Genomic DNA, 13655 nt, shown 5'->3' with positions numbered 1-13655 from the left:
CAGCAGGAGACGATGGAGAGAAGTCGTCCTTGGGTGCCTAACAGCCTGAGCCCAGCCACACTGCTCCCTGAAGTTCAATCAGATGCCCATGTCTCTAAAAATGAGGGCATTCCCCTTATAGCCAGAGTTGAGTTTTGTTCCTTGCAACGAAAGAATGACTAGCATGCAAACACCATTGCATGTGCTTGTCCAAGGGACCATGTGCTCCACCAGGAGCAGGTTCCCACTGCTGTCTTCCATCCTGGGGAGTTGGGGCTCCAGGCAGAGCTCCTGGCAGAGTGGGTGCTCAGCCCGCATGTGTGGAATGGTGAGGGTAGCGTCTGCTCACTGATAGCAGGACAGGCACAGACTGCTCATTTATTCTCCCTGAAGGCAAGGCTGGCCAGGACAGCAGTTCCTACAGCCCGTGTTGTGCCCAGCTGGCGAGCAGAGAGGAGGCTGGAGCTCAGGGGCTTTAAGCACCCAAGGGGGCATCAGACAGTTGTTGGAGACACCCTAAGGAGCAGCCTGGTGCAGCCCAGGGCTGGCCACCTGACGCCCTGCACAGGCCCAGAAGGCTGGTCTGCCGTTATTCAAGGCTTTCCCATCACTGGAGCCCGAGGCCAATGGCATCTGTCTCTGAAACTCATTCCCAGGCGGCTCCGACATTTGCAGAGAAAAGGGGTCCGATTCCAGTAGACCAGGATGCTGACATTTGAAGAGCTGAGGAAGATATCCCAGCTCAAATCAAAATGCACGTGGCATCCTTGGGAAATGCCAGCCCCTGGCCATGAGTAGGGGCAGGGGCGTGGCCTGTCACTTCCCGGGGAGAGCACAGCACAAGAGTGCAAACGCCAGCTCTTTTGCCTTAGGAAAGCAGGTGTTTCCCAGAACAACCACAAAGGGCAAAGCAGGTGAGGCAGGAAGGCTTAAATTAGGTCTAATGACTCAGAGCCCACAGGTCGGGGCCTTTTTTTTTTAAGATCTGAAGAAGTTTCTGGAAGCCATGCTGGCTTGTTATGTTCACTTTGCTTCTTTTCCTCTCATTTTTAATTCACTATTTTAGGCATGAGAGTAGTTTATGTCAATTTTAACATGTATTATTGTAACCATTTAGGATGTATTTTTTAATTTATACAATGAAAAGTCCTACCTTCCGTCTCATCTCCAATCTACCCTGTACGCCATTGCCAAACATCTACTCCCATTCGTCTTTTTTTTCCAGTTGATTTATGCAAATACAAGCAAATAGGAGCACATGTATTCTTATTGCTCTCCCCTTTTTACATACAAGGTACAGTGCTATAGATACACAGCCCTGCACCTGGCTGCTTTGACTTAACAATCTACCTACTCAGGACACAGAGGGGAGTTGTGATCCTCTCTGCCAGTGGCAGATCATTCTGCAGGGTGGAACTCAGAGTTGATCTGGCCTGTCCCCACAGATAGCAGTTGTAGTTGCTTCTATCAACTGGCAATGCCTCAGGTAAGTACCCAGGTCTCAATATTACTCCACACACACGTGGAGGACTGAGTACAGGAACACCCTACACTCTTGCCCTTTGACCCTAGCTGTGGCTGCTTGACCCCTTCACCATGCAAGGTGCCTAGCTGATCTGAGATAAGCAGGAGATTATAAAAGCTCCTGAAGCTTCCATTGCCCTTTTTCTTTGCCTGCAATTGTTCGAAACATGTCCAGGTCAGGTTGAGAACAAGCCAGCCTGCAGGTGGGTAAGAGCAGGGATGAGCTAGAGCTGGCCCATCTGACCACTGGGCACAGACACACAAGTGAACCGAGCCACTAGTAACCTAGTGTGCCCGAAATCCACAGGCTCACCTACCCATCCAAACAGTAAGAAATAGTAAGTCATTTTAGCTTAAAAAGAGAGATTTATTCATTTTTATTTAAAAGACAAATTTACAGAAAGGATAGAGGGAAAGAGATCATCCATCCATGGACTTACTACCCAAATGGTCGCAATAGCCAGAGCTGAGTTGGTCCGAAGCCAAGAGTCAGGAGGTTCCTCCAGGTCTCCCACGTGGGTTCAGGATCCCAAGGCTTTGGGCTGTCCTCTGCTGCTTTCCCAGGCCATAAGCAGGGAGCTGGATGGGAAGTACAGCAGCTGAGACATGAGCTGGAGCCCATGTGGGATGCCAGAGCTACAGACAGAAGAGTATCCCACCCAGTCACCACACCAGCCCCGAAAGGTGGTTGTAGCTCTAAGGTTCTGCAACTTGGGAAACTCAATTATACAACAAAAGCCAGCTGACCTAGCACACAATACACATGCCAGTATGATACATTCTCAGAAACAGAATTGCTGGACCAAATGCTGTTGTATCTGAAATGTTGATTTTGATAGATATTGCCAATTTGTCTGCTTAAGGTTTGGACTAATTTCAGTTTTTCAAGCAGTGTAGGAGAGTACCTCGCCACCAAAGTATGTTGTGACATTTTTCCAATGTGTGCCGATTGCCAGGTGGAAAATGTCTGTGTAGTTTTAATGTACATTTTTCTTGTCCTGAATGAAAGTCAGCAATACTTCATATATTTAAATGTCATCCGTAGCTCCCTTTCAGCAAGCTGGGTGTCTGTATCTTTTGTGTATTTTTCCTATGGCCTCATTAATACTTTTCCTATTGATTTATGGCAAGTCTTTATATCTTGGAAAGAGTCGCCTTTGGACCAAGATCACCGTTCTTGAAGCCCGCCATGCCAGACAAGAAGCCTCATGACAAGCAGAGGAAAAGAAACACAAAGAGCAGAGTTTGTGTGGGAAACAACTTTTCTTCAAACAAGTACAAAGCAAGCAGAAGGCATCGTGGCACAGTAGCTTAAGCCTTCACCTGCAGTGCCAGCATCCCATAATGGTGCCAGGTCGAATCCCAGCTGCTCCATTTCCCATTCAGTTTTCTGCTTACAGCCTGGGAAAGCAGCAGAGGATGGTTTAAGTCCTTGGGCCCCTGCACCCACATGGGAGACCCAGGAGAAGTTCCTGACTCCTGGCTTCAGACTGACCCAACTCTGGACATTATAGCCACTGGGGAAATGAACCAGTAGATAGAAGATCCTTTCTTTCTCTCTGTCACTGTAACTCTGCCTTTCAAATAAATAAATAAAATCTTTAAAAATAAAATTCAAAAAGACAATCAAAAACCATAGGCAACTAGTTTATGTGCTACATAAGCATGACACATGATCCCATACAATCACCTTGGAGCTGAAAGATTTCTATTGCCAGGCACTCCCGCAGCCATCATAACATATGAGCACAATGCAGTATTCACATGCTGTGGATGAACCAACCACACTGCCGGTTAAAGAAGCTACAATACCAAAAATTTTGGACAACACCTGTGACTCGACCATAATCATAGATAATTGTACCACTGGTGTATGTGTTTGCTAGACTTGTGGGACTTGTGGTGCTTCTTTTGCAGTATCCTCCTTCTCGTTATCAAAAACAGTCGACTGTACAGCAGCATGCATATCACATGGGCAGCAGTCTCCTGCATCTCAGCTTCGAGAGGGCGACAGTGAGGAATGCACCTGCCCCTCCTGGGTTCATGTATGTACACTCTGTGAGATCTATGTAATAACAAAATCAATCAATGGCATGTTTCTCAATGGCTCTGGGTTGGATATCCCAGTGTATTCAGAAAAAAAAAATTGTGTGTGTGTATGAAACAGTATTCAGAAATGTTTTAGAGGTGACAATCATTAAACCCCTCATAATGCATGAATCTACCCAAAGGCCCTGTTGGGGGGGTAGGCTAGGAAATCCATGTATTCCTCACAACCCAACCTGTCTGGTCATTACTGATTCACCATGACAATGTACTTGACCTAGGACAGAAGCAGGCCCTAACTGGAACTGATCACTGAGGTTGTCTTGTGAGATTCTGGACTCAGAGGTGAAAGTCAGTAGGAGAAGGTAAGGCCTGGAGCTCCCAGAGCCTTTCAGCTTGTCTTGCCATTGAGACAGCCAGACTGAACCACATGAGACCAAACAAGATCCCGTGAACAGAGTCCGCAGGGAAGACATTGACCATAAACTCCAGACCAACCGAGAGATGGTTACAGAGAAATACAGCCAGCCTCATTTTGAGTTCTTCAGTTCCCAACTCCCACCCCTGTCCATGACCATGACCGACAACTGTTGCCCTGCGCTTGGCTTTGTATGAGGGGCCTTGTATCCTGTAATCAAACTCCCTACCTCCTTGAGCTAATCAAAGTAATGCTCTGATCCTTGCTATCATGAGTATCCTTAGACAAGGCCTTTTCCTATCAACTGACAAAGATAATGACACAGTTTCACCTTGGAAGACATATTTCTGCTTTCGGGATTTTCATGGTTACTGGCAGCCCTCTGTGTGCAGCTGGGGAAAGGGAGACTGGAGAACTTGGTGATTTGGCCAAGGTCACCCTAAACATAGAGGGCAGAGTTCTGCAGCTGGCTGGATGTGTCTCTAGGCCATCTTGCACTTGCACACCACAGCACAACAAAAGCACCTGTTGAATCGTGGCCTGAGGCTCCCCGTACCCACCAGTGCTAGGTGCTGGGGACTCTGCAGCCTGGCCCCAGATGACTTCATGCCCACTCAGGGGACACTGGGGCTGCTCGCCATGGTCCCCTGGGGCTTCCTTAAAGGAAGTTTGATACCTTAAAGGGAAAGCCAAGTACTGATCCCCCCAAGCAGACACACTGGTGACCTGGCCATCTCTCCAGGGACACACACCCAGCCATCCACTCCCCATCCCTGGCTGTCTTTCATCCCGAAAGCAGGGAGAGGGGATAGCACAGCAAGCGGACAGCCTCAGGGCCCCTGCCATCCAAACCTTCTCCCTCCTGACAGGATACGGGCCCAGGAATCTGCAGTGGCCTTATGGAATCCTTCAAAGGAAGGTCAAAGCACTCAGGCAGGTGGGGCGGGCTGGTCTTGGAGGTAGAAAGGGAGAAGCCACAGGGAGGGAGGGAGGCTGGCCACGGCCTCCCGGCCCGTCCTCTTGGAAGGGCCAGCAAGTTCCTCCCTCTAAGCAATCTACTTGTCCTTCCTCCCACAGGCCCTGTCCAAGCAGATCGAGTTCATGCAGTCTCCCAAGCACCCACTGCGTATAAGACATCCTTCAGGATACGGCACAGGCAGGCTGCTGGAGGCTTCCCAGCGCAGTGTGGTGTGCGTTCTCTAGTGGGGAGGGGATGGGGCTGAGCCTGAGGGAGGAGGTGCAGAACTGAAGCCCTGCCAAGCACCACAAGCAGGGGAACTGCAATTTTCTTTCCCCCTCCTCCCTGCCTCCCTTACCATCCCCAACCCCTACCCCTGCAGAGGACTCACATTTTATCTCTCTCCAATTACAGTTTTAAGCATTTAGGGTGCTACTGTTTTAGTTCTAAAATTTGTTAGGCTCAATTTATGCCACTTAGTAAAACCTCTATTCCAAATGAAGCCAAATGAGAGCTAAAACACTGCAAGCAATAAAATGCAGGCATTTCATTTGGGTTGGGTTGGCTCTTTGATTGTCTGTGTAAATGAAGCCTTCAGGAGTCTGTCCGGGCTGGAGGAGGGGAGTATGTGCCCCCTGAACCCCGCTCCGTAGTCTCAGGCCTTGCAGTGCAGGGTTGGAGGCAGCCCCAGGAAGAATAAGCCCTTCCAAGCAGCTACTGGATCCCCCTGCAATGCGCTCTTCTTGCTGCCCCTTCTAGCTGATGCTCAGAGGCACAGCTCCCTGTGTGGCCCACAGCACCCTGGCAGGCGTAGATCAGCCACACACAGCATTGGATGGCATCCCACAAGGAGATATTCCATAAGTTTGTAAGCAGGCACGTGGTCTGGAAACATCTCTGGCAGAAAACACAGCCTTCACCTCTGATAATCATTCTGCTCCACTGTGACACCTGGGGTGCCCACCAGGACAGTGATGGGGCTCCGAAGAGAAGAAAAAGCGGCGGGGGTGGGGGGGCAGGAAGGGGAATCCTGAGCTACTAATTAAGCACCTGGCACTAGGGAGGTGGCTGCCAAGCAGGTCAAAGGAGTTCCTGCTGATGAGCCACCAGCTGGGCCCTCCTGAGGCCCTTGGAAGAGAACAACTGGAGTTCCCAGGCTGGCCCGCCAAAGCCAGGAAAAAAGGGCAGAGGATGCGGTGAGAACTGAGAGCCTAAAGGGGCAGGCATGGTCGGCAGTGATGAGATAGTCAACTAAGGGTGGCATGCTTCTTGACAAGCCATTTGGCTTGTCCCTGTGCCAGTGGGGAAGGCACAGTGACCAGCAGGAGATGGAATTCTGTGTGTGAAAGGACACCTTCTGCCTGACCCTGGCAGCAAGCCACCATCACAAAGGATGAGAAGGGAGAGCAGATACGAGGGCCAGAGGGGCCCTGCAGAGGAAAAAGGCCTGGTGCAGGTCAGATGTGTGCCTAAAGGAGAGGCTATTATGTTGGGAAGGATCTTTCAAAGTGAATGGAAATAAAGTACAAGCCACGGGAGGAAGCTTCTGGAACAACTTAAGGGGACTTGGACCAAATCCCTAGAGACACTAATGAAATGGCATCTGTTGTCCTGTCAGATCTGGGCATGCAATCATGGCCCTAAGGTGTAGGTTCCCCACTCCTGCCCCAGGCTGGGCTGTTTCAAAAACCAGCACTAAGTAGGGAGGAACTTTTGCAAAAGGTTAGAAAAGTGAAAAGGGGGGTCAGGGAGAAGCAGGCCTGAGCAGAGCAGGGTGTAGACACAGAGAGTGTTCTGGAATGATTGCCTGGCACAATGTCTTGCCTTCATCCAAAATGACAAAACCTTGTAACAGCTCCCACAACCCCCACCCAGGCCAACTACTGGATATGACTTCCCCAGCAGAGAGTGACCTTGGCCAAGAGAATAGCCTTGGCCAAGATGCTCCAGGCAGCTGGGCAGCCAGAGATCCCTCGGAGAGAGGGGTGTGGGCACAACTCCTCCCCGAACACTGTGCCCTCTCCCCTCCCTGCTTCCAGCACATCTGGACTGATCCATCTCTCTCTCTCTCTCTTGCCTGTAGGCCCTCCTGCACCCTTATTACTCCTGTACAGGCTGATGCATGTCTGAAACCCTAGCTGACCCCAGCCCAAGGTTTGTGGTTTGTTAAATGACCCTAGGCCCTGGCCTGAAAACCCTGGGCCGATTTCCCCATTGTGTTTTCTTCCTACACTCAGGCCTGGAGTCCCAGGAGCCAGGGCCATCACAGCTTGCAACTGCAGGGGGCCTAATGCTGCCAGCTTGTTTAGGGCTTGGTGGTGACTCCAGTGCTGGTCATTAGACTCCATTGTTCCACCCACCAGGGCACCAGCCAGCCCAGGACAAGCCCTGGGGCCCAGCCGCAGTTAAATAGTACAAGCCAATCAGGGCCACAAAAATGTCCTGGGCCCGACCCAGCAGCTGTGGCAAGCATGGCTCTCCCCAGGCACCAGTTCAGTCCCTTTCCTCCCGAGCGAGCCTTGCTGGAAGCCAGCTGTCACTTGTTTCCCAGCCATGTCGCTTCACCTCCAAAGCATCCACAGCTCCAGCTCTGCTTTGGAGCCCAGTTCTTGGAACAACAGGCACATGGGCCCGATGCCTGCCAACTTCTCGATTCGCCCAAGCTGTTCAGAGGTCTGACTTCTCCCTTGGGACTAATCATCAGGGTCCTGAAGAGGAACTGTGGGGACTGAGCTAAACCTCCAGGCAAAAACCAGCCCTCCCTGACATTTGTCCTAACCTCCGCATGTCACAGCCTTTCAAAACCCAGCCAAGGGTGGCTCCTTTCCCTGGCACAAATTATGCCACAAAATGACCGGTGCTGGGGGCTGACCAAGGAAACCAGAAGTAACCTCTGGCTTGTGTGATTGTAGGAAAGGAATGCCTAGAGACTTTTTCTGGAACAAACCAGGGAAGCAGCCAGGGAGGGTGTGGCCAACTCAAACTGAAGCAGGAGAATGGTCTTGGCTAGAGCTGCCCAGTCCACACTTGCCTGTGAGTCAGGTCATCGGGAAGCTGTGGCTTCTAGGTACAGGATCCTAGAGGAGACCTCCTCCAGGTCTACTTAACCTCCATTACATCCATTCCCTAATATACTTTTCACCTTCAGCAAATAGTGCAAATTTGAATTTTTACTCACTGATCAAATATTTACCCTGTGAGCTGCCAGTCTGGCTGAGCTTGACTTCTTCGATTCTCTGTATTAGATGAATTAGCATTTTATTGTGAGCCCACTGGTTTAAGATTCAAAGGAGAGAGATGGAAAACCAAAGGCTAAGAGATTCTCCATGAAGAATGGGTACTGTTTAATCTTGAGTGTTAGTGTAGGAGATAGGTCTTACAAACAACGCATAAGAAATTTCAAAAGATTGTTTTTAGAAAGTATGGAATAGGGCCCGGCGGCGTGGCCTAGCAGCTAAAGTCCTTGCCTTGAAAGCCCCGGGATCCCATATGGGTGCCCGTTCTAATCCCGGAAGCTCCACTTCCCATCCAGCTCCCTGCTTGTGGCCTGAGAAAGCAGTAGAGGACAGCCCAATGCATTGGGACACTGCACCTGCGTGGGAGACCCGGAAGAGGTTCCAGGTTCCCGGCTTCAGATCGGTGCGCATCGGCCCGTTGCGGCTCACTTGGGGAGTGAATCATTGGACGGAAGATCTTCCTCTCTGTCTTTCCTCCTCTGTGTATATCTGGCTGTAATAAAATGAATAAATCTTTAAAAAAAAAAAAAGCATGGAATATACTAGAAAAAAACCTTTTTGTACATCCACCTTCAAAATCCAGTCTCTACAAAATTCATTTCATTGTTTTTGGTTTTTTTTTGCTGTGTAACCTAGTTACTTCTCAGTCTTACTTTCTTTGTTAGCATAATGGGTACAATAACATCACCCACATTATTACAAGGGTTAAGAGAAAAATTATTGCCGATATTAAACACCAATGCACCAGAAGCCATTTTGGATCCTCCAGACCAACCCCTCTACTACTGGGTAACCTCAGTAGACACCATAAAGAACAAAAGAACCGCCCAGCTGAGCCCTGCCCAAATTCCTGACCCATAAATTCTATGTATCATAAAATGGCTGTGGCTTTATGCCACTAATATGGGATAGGTTGTTGCAGAGCAGTACTAACTGGAACAAAAAATGTTTACTTATCAAGTTCCTGTATCAAGAGATCAGAACCCCCCTCACACACACACATACACACCTTGTTTCCTTATTCCTAACCTGATCTTATGAGACATGGTGAGGTAGAATTTCTCATAATCCAGCTTTGTAGATATGTAACCATAATGCGCTAAAAATTCATGGGGGAAAAAAGGGGAAGATTTGAATCCAGGAGGTTTGCCACCCAGTCCCCTGCTTCTCCTGCAGGACAAGCCATCAGGTCCTCTAAGGGAGAGGACTCCATAGGAAACTCCTCATTCATGCAGCAGTGAAGTAGAGGAGTGCCCCCAGAAAGCGAACCATAACCCATCACCCACAGTTCATCTCTTCTTGACTTCAGAATGCTGGGATGTTGTCACTGAAGCACTCTTCTTCCCATCTATGGTTGAGAGGAGGACAAATAAAATTTGTTACTAAATGTAAAAAACAAGGGATAGAGTGTTGGCCTCCCCAGATTACACAGCCTGAAAGGAGTGGCCCAGAAGGGTGTGATAAATGTGCTGGTGATGACCCTCCTGGGATCCTCAAACACTCAACTTCAGAGAACCCGGAAAGTGAGCGGCAGGCACCTGGGACTCAGGATGCCCGCCAGCCAGAGCCCTCAGAGCGCAGTTCCCTTTTCCACTTGCCAGAGCGCAGCCTCCTATTCCAGCCGTTCATGAAAAGGCACGTAGGTCCATGACGTCAAATCACTCTTTCAACTGTGCATAATTTCCTTTTAGGATGGGCTTGGAGGGGTTTCAGTGACGGTGGGGTGGATTTTGTTGTTGTTGTTGTTATTGTTGTTGTTAATGAATCATAAACATGCAGACCAGATTTAGTGTTATGACTGTGGTGCGCAGAGCGTCACTGTTAATTCTTGCTAAGCGCTGACAGCAGGATCAACCCCTAAACAGCACAGGCAAATACACCATCCCCACCCCGGGGGCTTAGAGACTGCATAATTACAGACAAGGCGTAGTAGTCATTATCATCACCGGAACATTTCAGTCTCAGCCCAGGCACCAGGCCTCCAGTGCACACAGCCCCCTAGTGTGCCTGCCAGCTCTGGCTCTCTCAGCTGGGGAGCAGTCAGCGCCCCCCCCCCTTTTTTTGTTAAGTATAGACAGCAGGGAAAACTCACCCAAAGCCAGAGAGAGTAGGGCCCCGGCAGACTGCCCACGCCCCTCGCTGTGCAATCCGAGGTGGCTGGGAAACAGCGGGAAGTTACGAGCTTGCAGGGGCTGGAATGGAGGGCTCTGCAGAATACACGCCAGATTTTGCTAAATGCCGAACAGCTGAACAAGTCCCCAGGGCTGAGGATCACCCGGAGCCTCTCATCAAAGGCGCGGGGGTGTGGGCTGCAAGGCAGAGCGCTGGGCCAGTGCCCAGGCACTGTGTTTGCCCCCGGGCTTGCCCAAAGGGCTGCAGGAGCCACCACTCGTTTGTTTTCACAGCAATCACTAGGGGCCTCCGAAACCTGCACTTCCCCAAAACTGAAAAGGAGAACCCGAGCTCTGCACTGGGAGGCCCTTCTGTCTCCTCCGCTGGCCTGCAAATACTTAATGAGCCTCAGCCACATGCAGGTCTTTGAGTTGGAATGAGGCAGGCAAAAAGAAAAGAGAAAATAGGCAGCCTCAAGTCCTGGAGTATGGGAAGGGGTGGGGGTTGATGTCAGTCAGTGTGCTTTTCCTAACACAAGAACACCAGCAACTATCCACCACTCCCAAGTACCTGCCCCATGCTTCCTACCTCTCTCTCTCTCTCACACGCTCTCTCTCGCCCTCTCTCTCTCTCACACACACACACATACACACACACACACAGTCTGGATCTCTCATCCCAAGGACACCAGGAGGTGCATATTACCACCACCCACTCAACAGATGTGCAAACTGAGTCTGGATTTCAGCAAGGCATGCAAAGGCACTTTGTTTTTTCTAACTCAAGCCAGCCCCTTGACGCCAGCAGTCCTCCCCTGGGCTTCACAAGGCACCTTTTAGAAACCCCAGGCCCAGAACAGACCCCAGAACCAAGAGATCTGAACTGCAGGGCTGCATCAGAGGTGCAGATGCACGTTAAAGACTCTGATGTCCAGGTGGACAGCAGTAGCACTGTGGTCATCAGTCTCCTCTCCTCCCCTCCTTCCAACAAACATGCACATAGAGGGCCTGGTCAATGCCAATGCCAGACCCATAAGCCTTCACTAAGCGGGCTTCCTCCTGCAGCTCGAGTTCGCAGAGGCATAAGGGAGTACCCCGCACCATGAACAGTCACCCAGAGTGGTGCGGGCTAACCCTTACCCCTGTGGAGTAGGCTTGCACCAGGGGCCGGGACAAAGGCAGACCCTGGGATGGGTGCTCCAGGGCGTGATGTGATGTTGAGCACCCAGGATGGAAAGATTCGATTTCTAAGGTGTCTCCCATCTCTCCAAAAGGAGAAAGCTACACAGCCACCAAGGCCTGAGCTCAACCCCAAGGCTCGTAGCCACGCATAACCAAGCGGGGAGGCTCGGGGTGACTCCTACCACATCCAGAAGACCTTGGATGAACAGAGGAGTCCCCTCCCCACTGTCATGAGCAGAGGGAGAGTGGGGGTGTGCTTCCTCATCTCCTAGCACCCCCTTCCACCCCGGAATGCAGAGAACAGTGCTCTAAATCAATCATTCCCAGCTAAAGGATGCGCCGATGTGCCTGCTTCTTATATATTGTGTTTAAAACAGGGCCAGGTATCCTGAGCCAAGCGCCAGTGAGTGCATCTTCTCAGGCAATAGGGAGGAACTGTTTATCTTTAAGACATATTGTTGAGAGGCTGATGTTGCAACCCAGTGAGTAAAGTCATCCGCAACAACAGCATGCCGTATCAGAGTGCTGGTTTGAGTCCTGGTTGCTTCATTTCCAAATCCAGCTCTGTACTATTGCTCCGGAAAAGTGGCAGAAGCTGATCTAAGTGTTTGGCTACGCTTGCCACTCATGCGAGAGACCTGGATAAAGTTCCTGGCTCCAGGCTTTAGCCTAGCTCAGCCCCAGCCATTGGGAGGAGTGAACTAGAGAATGGAAGATCTCTCTTTCTCTGTGTAACTGCCTTTCAAATAAATAAATAAATAATGTGAAAAGAAAACTTTAAACTCTCATTTAAAAAGCATCAGGACAGAACAGGTTGTCTTAAATAAACAGGACAGAACAGGTTGTCTTAAATAAATGACTTATAGGGGGTTGAACGCAATGTCTCAGTGGCCAGATTCTTGCCATGCACATGCCAGGATCCCATATGGGTGCCAGTTCTAATCCCGGCAGCCCCACTTCCCATCCAGCTCCCTGCTTGTGGCCTGGGAAAGCAGTCGAGGATGGCCCAAAGCCTTGGAACCCTGCACCTGTGTGGGCGACCTGGAAGAAGCTTCTGGCTCCTGGGTTCAGATTAGCTCAGCTCCGGCCATTGTGGCCATTTGGGGAGTGAGCCAGTGGATGGAAGCTCTTTCTCTCTGTCTCTCCTCTCTGTAGATTGGCCTTTCCAATGAGAATAAATGAATGTTTTTTTAAAAAGAAAAAATATTTATTTATGTGTTTGGAAGTCACTGTCACAGAAAGAGGGGGAAAGACAGAGATATTCCCACCACTGGTTCACTCCCCAGAAGATTGCAATGTGCACAGCTGGGCCAGGCCAAAGCCAGGAGCCAAGAACTTCTTCTCGGTCCTCCATGCAGGACGCAGTGGCCCAAGCACTCGGGCCATCTTCTACTGATTTTCCCAGACCATGAACAGGGAGCTGGATGAGAAGTAGAGCAGCATGACACCCATCACTGCCCAAATGGGGTGCCAGCATCACAGGCAGCAACTTTACCACACCGCAACACTGGCCCCAAGAATAAAGACATCCTGCTGAGAAAAGGATCTAGCATAGCTGTGACAAAGACAGGCGGTGAACTGGAGAGCAGGGAATTCCTGGAATAGTTTGGCACTTCCTGGTTGCTCCCAACATTTGAGGCTGCCTTACCTGTTGCACCACTACGCCTGTCCACATCTATTAAGCAAGGCATTGGTGGATTTTTGTTTGTTTCCTTTCGTCTGGGGCATTAATGTAATATCCCTTCAGGAAGAGGCTGCAATTCAGGGGCACAGCGAGACCTTTCATTCTCTCTCCTCAGCTCATTAATTCCCCCAGTGCACATCCCCCAAAAGAGATTAAACACACACACACAGAACTCCACATGGGGAAGAGGAACAACTGGACCAGGATGAGTGCAAATGGGACCTTCAATTTCCTCCTTCACGCCAGAGCACCCCTCACCTGCCTTGTGACTCCTATAGGTCAGGGCAGTAGGGAAGGGCTGCTCCCCATCCACCAAATAAGAGACTTGCTAAAGTGACAGAAGGGAGTCCAGCTCTCAGACCAGCAAGCAGAGGAGACCACCCAAGCTAACTACTGTAACAGGGAGTGGGCACAGAAATGACTAGGTCAGCACCCCGGGCACAGGCCAGGGTCCACCAGACCTGACTTTGAGCTTGACACACCAAACTCAAGAGATCAATGTAAAAGTTGGATGCCG

The 13655-nt window shown here is 50.2% G+C and overlaps 1 long non-coding RNA gene across 2 annotated transcripts in view; it reads right to left on the bottom strand.

Moving 5' to 3' along the window:
- The window catches only part of LOC131478511 (uncharacterized), a 146630-nt gene that overhangs the window by 82814 nt on the left and 50161 nt on the right, over nt 1-13655 (bottom strand). Inside the window, exons 3-4 of one of the 2 annotated variants that reach the window (XR_009244518.1) lie at nt 10254-10368; nt 9386-9509 (exon numbers count right to left, since the gene is read on the bottom strand). The exons of the other annotated variant lie outside the window; for it this stretch is intronic. This is a non-coding gene — a long non-coding RNA (uncharacterized LOC131478511). Of the gene's footprint in view, nt 1-9385; nt 9510-10253; nt 10369-13655 lie in introns of those variants that run through there. 2 annotated transcript variants of the gene reach the window in all.

The sequence above is a fragment of the Ochotona princeps genome, chromosome X (genome assembly GCF_030435755.1).
Source record: "Ochotona princeps isolate mOchPri1 chromosome X, mOchPri1.hap1, whole genome shotgun sequence".
NCBI classification, from domain to species: domain Eukaryota; kingdom Metazoa; phylum Chordata; class Mammalia; order Lagomorpha; family Ochotonidae; genus Ochotona; species Ochotona princeps.
This window is presented reverse-complemented; position numbering and strand designations above follow the sequence as displayed.